Source organism: Camelus bactrianus, chromosome 2, assembly GCF_048773025.1.
Source record: "Camelus bactrianus isolate YW-2024 breed Bactrian camel chromosome 2, ASM4877302v1, whole genome shotgun sequence".
In the NCBI taxonomy this organism is placed as follows: domain Eukaryota; kingdom Metazoa; phylum Chordata; class Mammalia; order Artiodactyla; family Camelidae; genus Camelus; species Camelus bactrianus.
The window spans coordinates 91,408,022-91,422,765 of NC_133540.1; the positions used below are offsets into that span (position 1 = coordinate 91,408,022).

The window sequence follows — 14,744 nt, forward strand, 5'->3', positions numbered from 1 at the left end:
TTGTTTCTTGCCCATGTCTCCCATCTGCTAGTCTGTAACCAGCTGCTTATTGTAATAACAGTGGGAATACGTTTTCTCACCCTATTGAGTCCTAGGTGCTCTTTTTTTTTTCTTTTCTCAGTTCCCTCTCTGTGACTCAGTTTCCTCATCTGTAAAAAGGGGTAGTAAAAGTGTCACCTTAGAGAGCTACCGTGAGGATGAACAAGTTAATTTATGTAAAACACTCAGAGCAGTGTCGAACAATGTTAGTTGTTATTTACAGAAAGTTGTTGGCTTGGAAATATAAGTGGAGTCAGAGGAGAGTGAAGGGGGTGGAGAGAAGCAATACGCCAAATCTCTCCTTTATCAAAAAAGTCACCCTCAGTATCAAAGGGGATTGGTTCCTGGGTCCCTGCAGATACCAAAAGCTGTGGACGCTCCAGTCCCTTATATAAAATGGCGTAGTGTTTGCATATAACCTACACACATCCTCCTGTATTCTTTAAGTCCTCTCTAGATTACTTATAATACCTAATGCAATGTAAATGCTATGTAAATAGTTGTAAATACAACGTAAATGCTATGTAAAGAGTTACTGGCATGCAGCAAATTCAAATTTTGCTGTTTTGGAACTTTCTAGAATTAAAAAAAATACTTTCCATCTGTGGTTTGTTGAATTTGCAGATGCAGAACCACAGATACAGAAGGCCAGCTGTCCAGTTCATAATTTTACTGGACGAGAAGTTCAAAATCCAAGACATATTTTGGATCGCTTCCCCATTCAGGCCATTAATCACATGGTATTTGTCCAAATTGTAGTAGTTTTCAGTCTCCTGCATTCAACCTGGAGAGGCTTGCCTGGTAATTTAGACCCCTGAGCTTGAGGGTTCATTTGCTGGAGGTGCTCAGTGTCATCAGAGCTGGCACTGAAGTAAGTTTCTCCTTCTCTTCTGACCCGTCAACATCACAAGGGTCAACTGAATCCCTGGCTGGATGTCTGCCTTCACTGATTAAAAAGACCTTTTCTTAGACCCCAGCACCTTCTAAAATGTGCTCCTTTAATCCTTTTTTCATCCACATAATTTACAGTCTGTCCATAGCCTCCCCCACACTGGTGCTTTCCTGTCCCTGCTCTTAGGCTAACTCCTCATTTTTGGGAAGATGTTTTTTTCCATCCACTCTGATGACCAGCTGCCCTCTGCCAGCTGGCCCCAGAGGGCTATTATCCAAGCACCTGGCTGTTTTGATCTGCACACATTTTTCCAGGACTTATAATAAGACGTTTAAAAAAATAGTGGTCAGATGTTCCTTTTCATTTTCTCTTCTCAAAGGATAAGCCAACTGCCCCTTTCTGTGTCCTTTAGGAAAATCACATCCACAAAGAACCACCCTCAACCTCAAAGAAGAGCAGACTACTGATCAGACTTGGGGCCCCCAATTTTCTGGATTTTTTCCATCTTAACTTATATGAACTTATAATAGTTTTTTCCTGCCTATGGTCTTCTATTAAATGACTATCACATTTTCTCAGCAGCCAAATGTGCCAGCAAGCCTTCATGCTAGGTCTATATGGAGCTCTTTTTGTTCCAGGTCTGGTGCTGGGAGCTGGGGATAAACCAGACACGGCCTCTGCTCACCTAGACCTTACAACACTAGGCTTGGCCTCAAAGATAACTTTGAGAAGAGACAAACAGAGAAACTCTTTTCTATTTTTAATGTCAAAGGATGTGTGACTTTAAATCTTAGTTCTGTCACTTACTGTTTGGGAGCTTCATTAACTTCTCTGATCCTTAAAGAAAAAACAAAAAAGCCCTCTCTCTCTAAAAGGGGTAGTACCATCTACTTCAAAGGGCTGTTATAAATCTCTGATACTCGTGTATTTCAGATGCAGTGCCTTGGTAATGAGCAATGAATAAATGGCAGGGAATAACTGTGTTGTCTTCATTACAGTGTGTGGTAATGCAGAATCTTAACCAAAAGTACACCTGAATCCCACGTGCTCTGAGAGTGGTGTACAGGACCGATCCACTTAACTAGTGAATAAACTTAGCTACCAGCCTGTCAGCTCTGCTGAGTTGCTACTTATTGTTAGTAACACTTACAGTGGCAAAATTTGTTTCTTTGCTAAGAAAAAAAAAATTTTTAAGTCCATCACGTGAAAAAGGTAAATGCATGTGTCTTTCAGTAAAAACATAATTTGGGAGAAAGCCAATAAGCTGTTTAAACATTTCTTTTTTTTGTAATTTCAGGGAGTATTTGAAGATCTTAAATATATCCCTGCAGATACCAATGTTTTGTGATGCTTTGTAAATCATTATGTTACTATGTTACAGTCCTGGTAACAAAGAGGATAGCTTGTGCTAAGTGAAGGTGAAACATATCCAACCGAAGAAAGTGATGAGACCAGGGATCAGTGAGCAAATGAGGAAAATGGCAGCTGTCACTTCCTCTTCTTCCTCAGGGTTTGATGGTGAAGGGAGGAGCCGGGGGCTCCACAAACACACAGGAATTTCTTCCACACTCAACTCCTGAAACTCTGGAAGATGAGCCACAACTCCAGGAAAGGGAAATGGAGTTCTAATCTTCTAGCTGCTGAGAACCCCTCAAAGGCTTTGTGAACTGCCAGCTTTGGCAGCACAATCGTTCCTAGTTGATCTACAGAGAATCAGCTGAGATATTTCTAGGGACACTCGTCATGGCTGCTGTGAAAGTGCACTCAAATCCTCACTGAGGATTTAGTTGACTTGTGTCTTCCAGGCCCAGGGCCATGCTTCCCTACAGCCAGTTACTGAGCATGTAAGGGAAACCAGGAATGAGAGCCAGCCCTCTCTTGCCCAGGGTGGGATTCTTCCAGTAACACTTTTGCTCAGGAAATGCATCATCCTGGCTGAGACTTTCTTAGAAATGCACTACAGTCAGAAGCCCTACCTACTGGATCCTTCCTTCCCTCTGTCCTTTCACAGGTGTCAAACCTGCACTGTGGTCTGAAGACCACTCCCCTTTTTACAATGGCTCCCTTTCTCCCTTCCCCTTTAAATTCACTGGCATTTCCCCCCAATAAAGCCTTCATGTAGATCTTATCCCAACTTAGTTGCTTCTCACAGGATCTGAAATGACACACTGTTCTGCCCACCAGGTGGATTCACAAAATAATTGGGTATATTAGCTTCTGAATGACAAACCAATTAGGAGTGGTTGCCTGGATCACTACTTCATGAGGGTTTCTGAGACCAGTTCTGAAAAGTGTGCCAGGATTGATTATTAATGTCTGCAGTGGGTACAGAGGGGAATGGGAAGGCACGACAGCCATGTATTTGTCCATCGTCAGCCAAGGGTCTAGTTCAGGCTAGTCTGGACTTTCAAACTCCCTTCTTAGGTTATTCAATGCTGTAAAATTGTAAAATTGAAAAAGTTATAAAATTACAGTTAAAAGGCAGAACTCTGATTTAACATCAGGCCCTCTGAACTTTCCATCTTCTCCTCTGAGTGGCAAGCTAAAAGAGAAGCAAGGTACCTATTCTTAAGCCTCTGTTTCTGCATTTATAAAATACAACTTAAAGATTTCCTGCCTCCTAGAATTATTAAGAAAGTTTAAATGAGATTATGCTAGGAAAGTTTGTAGCATAATATATGGCATTATATAAGAATTCAATAAATGTTAATATGCACTTGGGACATAAAACCATAATTTTAAGGTGTATGTCTTATACTTTTATACTGATTAATAGTTTATTCAAGGCAGGACAGCATGGCTCGCTCATGCATTTAACTAAGGGATGTAACAAATTCAACCAAAGTAATAACATGCTTGGATTCTTCCTTTTCCTTCTGTGATGTGGGAGGCTGACATGGATCAGACTGTTATTAAATGCTCAGGCTGTTTGCATAGTGTATAAATATCTAGATGGTGAGACAAATAACATTCTTTGAATTATGGAAGGATAGCCCTTTAAAAATATTTTTTTCCCCTCAGTGATAGTCTCTCAAGCATAATATCATAAATCAATAATGACCTCGTGGCACTCCCTATATACTCAATACAAAGTTCTCATATAAATTAATAAACTCAGAACTCATAAGGGGCACCAACCTTAAACTGATAGGACTTCCTCTTCTAAGAAAAGAATACAGTGTTTCTGGTCAGCTCCTTCTCAGCTCTCGCGGGACTACTGAGAACCTTTAGTCCTCTTCATGAACACACCCCAAGCCTGTCCAAACCACCCTCTACACACACACGAGTTCATGAACAGGGACTTCTAGCATGTCCCCTATGTCACTGAGAAAATTAAGCATCAGTCGTCTTCTCTATAAAACTTCCTTCCCCACCCGTATAAAAGTGTCAACATCCAAACGCATCTTCACTCCCTTCCGGGCCCTCTTCCAGTTCCAGGCAAATCCTCCTTCATGAAGCCTGACCCCTTCCTGGAAGCTGGAATCAGGCTCAGTTCTCCTTCTTTCTCTTTTACTTTAGACTCCTCATTACAACAGGCCCCCACTCAACAGTCCATATATGTTAAATCATCTCTTATCTTGAAAAGCCTTCCTTTGACCCCATGTCTTTTTCCATCCTTTCTAGCCTTGGCCAGTTCCTCATAGTTTCAGGCTCTACTTTTATCCACTAACATTTCTTCAAACACTGAAATCTAATTTCTACTCTGCCAGCTCACCCTGGAAACCATCCTGGCAAAGGGTACCAGTGACCTGATTATCAAATCCTAGGGACATTTTCAGTCTTTATCGTACATGATTGCTTGGAAGCTTTGCCACTACTGACCACTCCCTTCTAGAATAGCCTTCATTGGTTTCCATTCCATCACTCCCTGTTTCTCATCCCACCTCCCCCTGCACGCGTCACTCACAGCTGTTCTGAGCTACTTGCAGCTTCTTGAATTTACTCTGCCTTTGTTCATTCTCATAAGTCAGCCTGGAATCCTTCTCACCAGCAGCCTTGGCCTCACTGTCTTCTCCCTGTCAAACATCTAACCACCTTTTAAAACTCACCTCCAAGGTAGCATTCACTGTGGATTCTCTGTAAGCCACCTTTCCGCCTCATCCCCAAAGAACTGACAGCCCTCTCTTCTATGACACCACTGTTTCTGCACCTATGTTTATCATTAATCCATAAACACTTCACCTGACACATTTATGTAACAGTCCGTTATTTGTCTACTTGACTCTGTTCTTCCAGGGTGAGCATGTGACTCATTCACATTTACATCCACATATACAGCATGGTACCCATCGCCTTGCAGTTGCTCAATAAACATTACCCAAATAAGCAAAAATGATAACAACTACAGTTTATTAGGTACTTACTATATGAAGGTCACTGCGCTAAGTACTATACACACATATGCACACGAATTAATTTTGTCTTCAAAACTTTATGAGATAGTTACATAATAATCCCCATGTTACAGACAACGAAACCAGGCCTTATAGAATTTAAACATCTTTCCCAATGTCACAGATCTAGTAAGTTACATATCTAATAAGTGACAGAGCCATAAACTGAAACCATGTCCTATTTTAGACTCCAGACACTTCACAACTGTGCCTTCCTGAAGTGTAATGGTGGCATCAAACCAGAGCGTTGCCAAGGATCCCATCTCAGCATCATATTTTCCTACAGTTAAGAACCTTAAACATTAAATTAAGAAAGTATGACCTAAATATAAAAGACTCCACTAAAGAAATCCACAAGACATCACACACGGCTCATGAAGGCTTTTATTGCTTTGTTTTCAGTGCATTTTCACTTTAAATATGAAAATAACGAACTTCAGAATGCTAGCAAGAAGTAAATAAGCCTTTGCCCTATCCTTTTTAAGAAAAAACAGAAGATCCTCTCTAATAACAATAATAATGGTAATGGCATTATTCTACCCCAGCACTTCTCAAAGAAGATTAGCTCTCGGAGATGCTCCAGGAAAAATAAATGGTCAAATAAATTTAGAAACTCTGTACCACGTAGTCTGCCTTCTGAAGATTCGCAATGAAGGTATGTTAAGAACTTTTAGAAATCCTGCAGTTTGGGTTTAAAAGAAAGTTGTATATATTCCTTGAGTGTCCCACACATCCTTGAACATAGAATCCTTTCAGAACTAACGCCCTATGGAATACACTGCAGGGAACGCTGATTCCAGCCACATCTTTTTGACTTAAAATAAATGACCTGAAGCAGCATGGAAGACATCCTTGGCAAAGTACACGTGCTTTGAACTGAGCCATGTCCACTCATGGGCTCCCTGGTGTGGGCTCATTACTTCCATTTTCTTTGAGTATCAGAGGTATATTTTTACTACTTTACTTGCAAACCCTTGCGATGGTATAGCCTCATTTCTTCAAAGAGAGAAATTTTATGTAGTTGCAGAAAATTCCATTTTTATTCTTTATGCCAATATTGTTATTATGCCAATCACAAAAGGATACGAAATTCTTGAAGGAGACAGTATAGAAGTTAAAATGGAAGAGAAGACACTAAAGCTAAGGGTAAAATTGGCATGATACCCTCTCAGAGCTATGTTCCAAATTTAGCTCTAACTTTCTAACAGCTAAAGCAAAGAGGGGAAAACATATTATGAGATGAATCATGTCTTTAAGAGGAAAACAAACTAGCTACCCAGGAGTAACATGGTTTTTCTTGGTTGAGAGACTCAAGAGCAATGTCACCTGTGGGATCTCATACAGGGGACCTTGCCGGGTGTGGCAGGGAAGGTCCTCAAACATATCTCACAGTAAAATCATCTGCTGTTGCTGACGACAGCCTGCACTGCAAGCCAAGAGCAGTGCAAATTCTGCAGTGCAATTCTGTTAGAGCGTTTCAACAAGGAACTGATAATTAGGATGGAGGCAGACAGTCCTCTGATGGCCTTCTTCATCCAAGGGAAAAGCTTCTTCTATCTGAAGCAGTGGGTGGACTGGAACATCTGCAAACTCTCCTTAGCAATTAGGGATTCTTGCAAGCAAGATTTTCACAGGGATTGGACCAGAAAAAGATCAGGTACTTGAGGTTAGAAAATCTGTGTTGTTGGATAAATATAGACCCATAAGCTTTGACAATGAACACTGGACTGGGGTGGGGTGAGCATAACAGGCCAACTCCAGGAAATATTGGTACCGGCATAAGGGATATGAGCCCATGTGAAAAGACTCAAGACCTCCAGATACCTGGGGGAGTGGAGGAAGGGAAGTTCCACCCAGGGTGCAGAGTCTGTGCGGGGCGAACCTGTGCCCTTGGCAGCCCAACAATGTTGCTTACTGTGCACAGCTCATTTCTGGCTTAGCCCAATTACATTTCAGTGGCTTTCCAGCATTCCCTCTGCCCACACTGTCTGACTAAGCCCTTTGATCCAAACCAGCACAACTCACTTTCTGACAGCAGCATCACTGACAGTGTATAACGTGAAACCAAGCAGAGGAAAACAAGGGCAGGTGATTTTCTGGCCCTGTGAAGTTAAGCCTGAGAAATGCATGTTTCATAGCAGCCTGGCTATCCCGACGCCTTGCCAGCAGATACAAGCCCTGCTCAGGTAAATTTGCTCTGGCTTTTTCTATGCACCAGTTTGAGACACAACTTTGAAGAAGAAAACTGCACCCTAAGTCATTTGGAATTCTCTTGATGGACAATTTACAGGGCACAGCCTGGGACTTGATATGCTTAACAAATCACTTAAAAGTGAGAGAATCAAGTCTTCAAAGCCAAAGAGATCAGCCTCACAGACTCTTCTTAACCTAGATAAGTATCCTTTTTTTTAAAGTTCAATTTCTTTGGTTGTTTTTTTTTTAATTGAAGTATAGTCGACTTACAATGTTGTGTTAATTTCTGGTGCACAGCATAGTGATTCAGTTATACACACACACACACACACACACACACACACATATTCTTTTTCATCTTAGGCCATTACAAGGAATTGAATATAGTTCCCTGTGCTATACAGTAGGACCTTGTTCATCTATTTTATATATAGTAGTTAGCAAATCCCAAACTCCCAATTTATCCCTCCACACCCCCTTCCCCCCTCAGTAACCACAATTTTGTTTTCTACGACTGTGAGTCTGTTTCCGTTTTGTAAACAAGTTCACTTGTGTCATTTTTTTAGATTCTGCATATAAGTGACAGCATATGGTATTTTTCTTTCTCTTGCTGACTTACTTCACTTAGCACGACAGTCTCCAGGTCCATCTATGTTGCTGCAATGGCATTATTTTATTCCTTTTTTATGGCTGAGAAGTATTAGATAAGCATTTTCAAGTTGTTAGATAAGCATTTTCTAAGTTGTCTTACCTCTTCTCTGTCTCTATCAACTTCATTCTCAAGACAAGCAGACAGAAAATAATGTAAACTGTGAAGACTGACTCTGAGCCAGTTAGGTAACCACAGTGCACTAAGAGAACTTATTATAGGGACCTAAAACTTTCCAGGACAACTGTCATCCAAGCTTTCAATTTGTTCCAGCCATCAATCTTGCTTTTAGTGGCTTTGGTGCTGGTGGAACTGGGAGGTAGAGCCTCCAACTCTCTTGTCTCACAAGCTGAAGAGAAAACTCTCCAAGTTCATTTATATTTATATCATATTTATGAGGGATTTGAATATAGAGCTTTGATGAACAGAAGATGAATCCGATGGCATGTGTGAAAAGGTTAATGAGAGGCCAGCTGTATCAGCAAACAGAAGTTCACTATGTTGCTAGGAATGTCTTAATGTCACATTTTCATTAAAGAAATAATCATGAGTGTATCATGACTCATTTGCAATTTGGTGGCATTGAGGGAAAATTCATTATTTAGAGCAGCAATCACATCTGTGTTGCTTTTTCTCCAGCTCCTAGGGATTTATTTGACATTAGGAATGGAAAAAAACCAGACTGTCTATTGCCTTTATTTAAATAAGCGTGCACGAAAATAAATAAGCAAGCAAACGCCCTTTCCTAGGGGGAACATCTCTCATAATTAATCATCATTAAGCATTCTTTGGCAACCCCAGGCCTGACTGGTCACTCCTCATGGATATTTCACCTTGTTTTATTTTTCATGGTAAATTGTGATAAAAAATAAACCTCTGCCTCTTTTTTTTTTTTAAACTTCAATGACTTTTAATGACACTTTACTTGAGTAATCCCTTCTGCTACTGTAATCTTTTCTGTATCTAATACTGCTCCATCTCCAAAATCTTACATCCCAAAATGCCACATTCTGACCACAAAATACTATCCCACCAGCCCTCAGATCCCTAGCACTGAATACCTTTGCATCTAGACTTCATTAAGGTTTTAAATGGCTCGACTTCTCACTTCCCCTCTCCTAGCTTCATTTCCTTCTCCCAGGATTGGCTTAACCGACATTATTACTCCAACTCCTCACTGACGACCATCTTTAATTCCTTCACCCACTTAACGTTTTCCCTTGCACTTGCCCTTCACATTCCTTAATCCGCGGACCATGTGTTCTCTGTTCCTCTCCCCAGACTATGGATCCCTTTTGAAAAAGATTACACCCTTCTATCAACAGGGACCACTCACAGCTCCAGGCTCTGCAGACGGCAGTACCACCCGGCAATTCCTCGGCCTGAGCTAGTGAATTTCCTCTTGCATTTCACCAAGGGGCTATTTCAATATTTCATTCCTATCTTAGAGGCCCCTATCCCATCCCCTACTTGCTGTTCTCAGGAGACGAGCTTTCCTTTTACTTCACAGGAAAATAAAGAGCCCACTAGGCATGGATCCCCTCAACATCTTTCTCTTTCTCACCATTCCCAAATTCATCCACAGTCATGCTTCTCCCGACCTCAATCCCTGTCATGGTCGAGGACTAGACGTTCACTTTCCTGTCCATCAGTTGCATCTTTCTCCACATTCCTCCACATTCTTCCATTTCTCCACCTGCTTCTTTGCTTGGCTGGATGGACTGAGTTGGAAAGAACACATTCTATTCATATTTTCTTTTACATGTGGAGTGAAGGGAGACTCTGGGCTAAAATTTGTAGCCCATTTTACATTACTCTCAACTGAATTGGCAGCTATATTAGTTTGCTAGAGCTGTCTTAACAAAATACCACAGACTGGGTGGTTTAAACAACAGAAAAATATTTTTTCACAGTTTAGGAAGCTAGGAGTCCAAGATCAAGTTGTTAGCAGGGTTGGCTTCTTCGGAGACTTCTTTCATTGCCTTGTAGATGGCCGTCTTCTCTCTCTGTCTTCACGTGGCCTTTCCTCTGCACATCTCTGTACCTAAATGTCCTCTTCTCATAAGGACACCACTCATATAGGCTTAGCCCCCCACCCCAAATCTTCATTTCAGCTTAATTACCTCTTTAAAGATCCTACCTCAAAATACAGTCATTTCTAAGGTATTGGATGGGAGGACTTCAACATATGACTTTGGGGGTGGACACAATCAGCCCACAACAGAAGATATATATGTAGAGCTGTAGGCTGAAAATCAGCATATTTCACCCTTTCCCTTCTCTTGAGACGTGTCTTCATTTGCATTCCTCACAAAAATGCCTGAAGAATTTCTAGTGAGCTAGTTTCTAAACCTTGGAGTCTTAATTTAACATTACACCAAGTCCTAAAATTAAAAACAAACAAACACCATGGAGTGTTTCACACGCTTACTGGAAAATAAAAGACACCTAGGTGGATGTCATTTTCTTGGCAATCTCGCTCATTAATTTATTTTATTTGCAAATGTATTAACAGTAGCCCTGTTTCCACCGAGGACTTGAGAGTCTACGTCATTTCTCCATTCCTCTGAGTTGAGCTCCAAGAAAGAGCTGCCAGAAGGGGTCCACTCAGAAATTATGGCTGGAGCTCCTTTGCTTTGTGCATCAAGCTTGCCGCTCTGCAACCCGCCAGGCCCGCCGCCAGCAGGGGGCTACATTCCCAGCTCTTCTTGCCTTGCCTAGCAGCAGCCTCTCTGGCAAGAAGCCCCTCTGGTCTCTGAATAGCATATTGGAGGCAATCCCTTGCCTGCTGGCACTGTGACAATAGTGGTGAGAACCACACCTTACAGCTGCAAAGCCCCAAAGTTCTTTCCCTGCTCCTCTGGTTTACTTGGCACTCCCTTCCAGCAGCTTTTGGTGACTTCTATGCATACGCACACACACACGCACACGCACGCGCGTGCACACACACACATATACACATCAGACAGGGAAGGATGGTCAGCCAGTGTCTTCCCCTCAAAGAACAGACACTGCAATTTCCCTGGGACTTTAAAAGCATCTCCCTTTTGACTTTTCGATGGAGTCGATTGAGGCAATAATCACCATGTTATCAGGAATAAGCACCTGCTTCATCTTCACCAAAGAACTCAGTCCAGAGGTCCTAGCCTAGAAGTAGGAGAAGGGGAAGAACAGCTCATGCTTTCCTCATTTTATAGCTGAAAGAACTAAGAAGAATGTTAGGAGTCAAAAGAGAGGCTGACACATAAAGGATCAAGCAGAGCTGGTACCCACTCCCATGCTGAATTCTTGCCACTGACTTGGGAGAGCTCATCCAAACCGCTGCCCTCCAGCCCTGCGAAAGGAGACATATCAATGGAACGAGAACTTTCTCAAAGGTAAGCAGAAGATATTAGCAATATTTCTTGCATTTTCTCTATGAGATTACCAAATTTAAAAAGTATTGACTTTAAAGAGATAACATGAGAAAACAAAGTGGCAAAATTGACAGAAACCCATTCTTCCTCCACGATAACTTACTTTAATTTTACGAAACTCTTAGGCAAGATAGAAATGCACCAGCTTCTGGAAATATGGAGTGACACTGAAGAGAAATGTCTGAAAGCTATCCATCCCTCTGAATACCTGTGAACTTTGTCCTAGGCTGTTGATTTCGACTTCTTGTTTTCTATCCACTTGTCCTTTGTATGAATTTGAAGAGAAGCTATTTCATTCAGTGCCACCCTAAACAGTCATACTCGGAAACATCTAAGCATAGATTCTTTTTATACAAGTTCCCTGCCCAAGGGCATTTTACAGGAATGCATTGTTGGGGTCTGGATAACGGGGACCCCTTAGCCAGATACGAAGATTGCTAACAGCAACATAAAGGTGAACGTGCACAGAAAACATAAGGCAGAGAGGGACAATCTTTGCCAGATGTAATTTGCGTGAGCAGCTCCTCGGGGGATGGCAGCGCTTGAAAATATGCAGAAAGAGCAAGCAGGTTTCTTGCCATAAGGAACAGAGGTGCAGCAGCCCAGGCATGTGACGAGGCAGCCGGCTGGAGGAGGGCCCTTTTCTGTCCCAAGACCAGAAGCTTTTCCCAAAGGCTTTGCCCCACTCCCACCACACACCCACAGACACTGAGGGCAACAGATTCCCCAGGTCAGCTCAGCCTTAGCAAGGGCAGTGGAGTTTGACCAAACCCTGACAAAACTCGCACGGGTAAAGGAGATGACAAGAAAATGCAGTGAGAAGGGTATGTGCAAACAGTCATGCTCAAGAGCTCACGCTTTGCAAAGAGACAAGCCTTTGCAGAGAAGGAAAGAGAAACACCTTCCAGCAGGCTTACTATTTTTAGCGGCACAGAAAAATATTTACTGTGTTCAATCACCAAGTCTATTGAAGGCAATTTACGTGCATTAAAAAATAAGCTCGTCATTTGAAATTGTAATGAGAGACATCGCGCCTATGCACGCAGATGTGATTGCACAGAAGCCTGCCAGATCTGGAAGAATCCAAACACTCCCTGCCTTGTCCTGGGGAGCTCCCTACTATTTACAGCTGTGTGGAGTCTTTATTCAGCATCCTTTAGCTTGTCAGACACCACCTGCTGTTCATTTCCAAATGGAAAACCTGAACGGACACAGCAGCACTGTTACATGTTTCAGTGCCATCTGAGTACAGTGTGGGCGCTGGGGAGCACAGTTCATTATACACCTGCCATTCATTTGATCATTGTTTAATCTTGGTTATGCACTCAAGGTGTCTCGACTAGGTCCTCCTGTAAAGATGATGAAGTCTCTCTAACCAGAGAAACAATATAAGTAGGTGAAGCTCAACTTCTTTGCAACCAAGGTGTCTGTAAATTCCAAACAAACACACGACACAGAATATTTTTAAAAAGCTCCACACAACCATGGCATCTAGGATGGGTTTTGCTCTTTGTCAGGTGTCATTACTGAAGGGTCTATTCTACAAGGAAACAGGAAGGAAACGCACAGTTTGCTAGGCAGAAAACGGTGCCAGATGTCTCCAGATGTTTCCAAATGTCCCTTGGGAAGCAAAATCGGTCCTGGTTGAACTGATGAAGCCTTTTAGGAAACCTTTTATTTCTTAACATGGGGGTTCTTTTGTTAGGTTTCACAACATAACTAATGGCTTCATACAAAGACGCAAAACTATTGGTTTCCTTCGTGTGACTTCAGTCTTTACCAAACTATCCTATTCCAGCCAACCTTCCTCCTTACATTTACTTAACATTTTTATAGACATAGCATTCCATTTAAGCCCTGAAAAATACAAAAGTAAGTAAAATATAGTCCTTTCCCTAAAGGAATTAGGAACTTCCAGAGGGAAACAGACTTTTAAACAAAGACAAAAGGAAGTCCAAATGCCCTGCAAGACTTGCTATATTACCATTCTTCCAGATTCCCTTTCCTTTTGGCCCCTCACCTCGTATGTATGACTTACGACTTTGTCCCACCCTGGGCTTGATTAAGAAGTTTTGAACATGCAGCATTTTAGCATTCCAGCATTCCGTCACCATCATCCATCCACCCAAAACTTGTGGTTGCCAAGGATGCAGGGGGTGGGAAGGGACAGACTGCGATTTCAGAATTTGCAGATACTGACAGGCATATGCAGAATAGATAAACAAGATGATACTGTATAGCACAGGGAAATACATACAAGATCTTGTGGTAGCTCACAGCGGAGAAAAAAATGTGACAATGAATATACGTATGTTCATTTATAACTGAAAAATTGTGGTCTACATTGGAATTTGACACAACATTGTAAAATGACTATAACTCAATAAAAAAGAAAGAAAGAAAAAGAACACGTAGGCTCACACAGGCACCTCTTATCTGTGTAGCCTGCTGTTGTCTACGGCAGTGTAACCTAATAAACTCCTTTTCTGTTTTCAAAAAAAAAAAAAAGAAAGAAAAAAGAAAAAAAGAACATGTAGAAATCCAAGAAGTAGGAGAAAGAGATCAGATTTTAACATTTTCATATTCATTTTGCATTTTTATTCCAGCTTGTGGTGTGATAAAGGATCAAAAACCTGGATGTGTGAAACCTGATTTTTAGTCTATATAAAAGTCTGGGAAAAAGACATTTTTACCTGCATAGCAAGACCAATTACGGACAACAACCATTCCTAATGACTATCAATTCACAATTAGTAAATGGAAAAAAGAACCATAGCTCTTACCACTCCTTACCTTTCCAGAAACAATAACTCATCAATATTGGTTTTAATGAATTTGGAGTTAGCACCCAGCTTCCAGCCTCAATCCAACAGGGAGTGAATGCTCTACAGGACAATGCCCTTACTTGACTCTGATAAAATCCAAAGATCCCTTTTCTGACTCATTTTATTTTCCCTCAGCAGCATTTTGCAGAGTTCTCCACACTTTCTCCTCTTTCAACCCTTGTAACATGACGGTCTCCTGGTTTTCTTATTCCCTCAGTGGCCTCTGCTTTTTAGTCTACTTTGTTGTCTCCGCCTGTTCCTCAGGTCTGCCTCTAAATATCAGAACTCCACAGGGCGTCATGCCTGGATTCTCTTCCATCTGCTCTCTCTACCTTT

General features: G+C 41.6%; 1 protein-coding gene across 2 annotated transcripts in view; it reads right to left on the bottom strand.

Annotated features, from left to right (window-relative positions):
• LOC105065303 (uncharacterized) overlaps positions 1 to 14,744 on the bottom strand; it is a 418,567-nt gene that overhangs the window by 177,914 nt on the left and 225,909 nt on the right. The gene's annotated exons all lie outside the window — the stretch shown is intronic.